The sequence below is a fragment of the Mesoplodon mirus genome (assembly GCF_964341445.2).
Source record: "Mesoplodon mirus genome assembly, chromosome: 19".
Classification (NCBI taxonomy): Eukaryota; Metazoa; Chordata; class Mammalia; order Artiodactyla; family Ziphiidae; genus Mesoplodon; species Mesoplodon mirus.
In genome coordinates this window covers 6,706,920-6,710,000 of record NC_138995.1, presented here as the reverse complement: position 1 = coordinate 6,710,000, position 3,081 = coordinate 6,706,920, and positions in this window count along the sequence as shown.

Genomic DNA, 3,081 nt, shown 5'->3' with positions numbered 1-3,081 from the left:
TCACTTTGTCTCTCACTGAATTCCTTCTGTGATGAGACATAAAGAACCTGAGCTTCATTAAGTCGTGAGACCAGGTTTGCGATTTCAGTTAAAAGACGGCAGGTTGAGTCTCAGTCTGGGTTGTTGAGGTTTCAGTAGGACTTACTACAGGGTGGAAATGATCACCATGGAGAGCATTAATTGGGTGTTTACACTGAATACATTTCAGATATTCTCTCATCTAGTTCTCATTTGAGAATGCAGGTAGGAATCTTCACCCCTACTTCATAGGTAAGGGAATTAAGGATCAGAGAAGTTAAGTTCCTAGTTCATTGTCACACAGCTAACAAAAGGCAGAGCTAGAATTGAAAACCAGGTTGGACTCTACTGCTTGCCAGGAGAGGCAGAAGAGAGAGATGAAGAGGGAAAAGAGAGAGGAAAGGGAGAAAAGGAGGAGGAAATGGTAAGGACCACAGTCAAATTGAGTCTTTCTCACTGTGCATGTTATCCTACTGTAACTACTGCTTCCAAGGTATTGGATTCATTGTATGTAGTCAGCGCTCCATGCCCCTCTTCTCCCTTCCTCTACCAGGAGCCCTGGGAATAATAGGATGAGGTCTCCCATCTCAAGCAGTGCCCCTGAAGTCTTTTGGCAGACATGGGGCATGTGACTGGCTGGGTTTGGTGTCCATAGTAACCATCCCTGTGGCCTCCATCTGAGCATCCAGGATGGAAAAGGCAGCATTATCACTTGGAGAAGGCTAGCTGAAAGGAGCAACGTCAGATACTAAGGGAGGTGTAGCCAAGTTCACCTGGTAGAGGCAAAAGGGAGGAGCTGGTGAACAGAGGGGGCATGAAAGTAACCAGAAAAAAACCCAGCTTGACATGAGGGAAGCAGAGGTCCAGATATCTTGCTCATTGCAAACCTCCCTTTGTCCCATTTCCTTTCTAGAATGTGCAGGTTTTCTATTTTCCAACTCCATGGAGGTTTGGGGAGAGTAGATAAACTGACAATGCTCTGTGATTTCACCCCAAAGGAAATAATAAAAAAAGATATAGCGAGATAGTTATAAAATACTAATATGATACCTTTTTTTTTTTTTTGCGGTACGCGGGCCTCTCACCGCTGCAGCCTCTCCTGCTGCGGAGCACAGGCTCCACACGCGCAGGCCCAGGGGCCATGGCTCACGGGCCCAGCCGCTCCGCGGCACGTGGGATCCTCCCGGACCAGGGCACGAACCCGCGTCCCCTGCATTGGCAGGTGGACTCTCAACCACTGCGCCACCAGGGAAGCCCTATGATACATCTTTAATGGCTGGTCATGCTGTCTGTCCAGTGGTTCTACACCATTGTTTTAGGGTAGAACAGAAGAAAAACAAAAAAAAAATCAAGTGTTAAGTGTTGATTTCCAATATAGGCACTTTTTGGAGATAAGAGTTATGAAGTCCAAGGCTTCTATTTGCATGATTTGGACGTTGAGAGAACAAAGTTTTTATACAACCTGCTGTCCGAGGTTTGGAGGACTGAGGATTGTGTGTTTCAGTCTAAGCCAGTGGTTCTCAGAGTGTGGTCCCTGGACCTGCAGCATCAGCAAGACCTGAGAACAGTTGACCTAAAATAATAAAACAGCCAGTTATTATTTTACCAGCAAAATGAGTTTATTCGAAACAGCAAAGAATTGCAACATGGGACAGGCAATCTATGGCAAACCACAGGCAAGTCTAGAGAAGAGAGGTCTTTTCTTTTATAGAGGAGAAGGGGGAGTTGGGAGGAGCTGTTATAAACAGAGTCCATTGGAGGAAACTGGGAGTTCAAAGTGTAGTGGCTTTTCATTGGCTGAGGTGTGACAGTCTCTCATTGGCTGGAATGTTGCCCAGCAAGGAGTTCTTCTTCCTGCTGGGTAGTAAAGTAATAACCTTCTTCCTATTGGAGATGCAAAGTACCTCTCTTTCTGATGGGTCTGCAATTCCTCTAGTGGTCTGGCATGAGAGCACCCCCTTCTGGCCTCCTGACTCCATTTAAAATGAGGTTTCTCTATTAATAATTTCCAGAGAACCTATTAGAAATGCAGGTTCTCAGGAGCCAACCCAATCGTACTTTAGGTTCCTATGGCTGCTGTAACAAATCACAAAAAAACTTAGCAGCTTAAGACAACAGACATTTATTATTTTACAGTTCTGGAGGTCAGAATTCTGAAACGGGTCATACAGGGGTAAAGTCAGCAGAGCTGTGTTCCTTCTGGAGGCTCAAGGGGAGAATTCATTTCCTGCCTTTTCCAGCTTCCAAAGGTCTTCTGTATTTCTTTGCTTGTGGCTGCATCACTCTGACCTCTGCCTCCTTCATCTCCTCTCCTTTGACTCTTACCCTCCTGACTCACTGTTTTAAGGAACTTGTGATGACACTGGACCCACACAGATAATCCAGGATCATCTCCCATCTCAAGATCCTTAACTTAATCATGTCTGCAAAGTCCCTTTTGCCATGTGAGGGTCACATATTCACAGGCTCCAGGAATTCTTGTGCCATTATCATTAGCCATACATCAGACCATTATTCTACCGACCATACCTACTAATCAGAAATTCTGAGGGTTGGCCCAGCAACTTGTGTTGTAATGAGCCCTCCAGGAGATGCACACCCGAGTTTGAGAACCACTGCTCTAAGCCATAGAGTAAGCAAGCTGCGGGATTTGTAGTCAGGTCACAGAAGGAGAGGGAATCTCTTTGAGGACAGTGGGAGAGAGCTGGAGACATCAAACAAGGTCTACTTTCTGTTCCGCAGCCTCCCAGGGGTTGAAATCACTGTGAGGCATGGGGAGAAGGTGCTGAATACAGATCCTTCTGTTTTCAGGTGGGTCTGAGAATCCTGCATCAGAGAAGCTCCTAGCTGGTTTCCCATAAGAGTGCTTCCACACTACCTTGGGGTTACCTTGGAGGGAAAGAAACCACAGTGTGGCCTATCTGGTTGGAGAAAGACTGACCACCCCTCACCAGCACTCTGGCCATGACTCCCCTGGGTTTGGGTGGGAGTGGGGGTCTGGAATAGTAGTGAAGAGAGTAGTGAAGAGAGAGAGAGTAGTGAAGAGAGTACTACTGGAGAGAT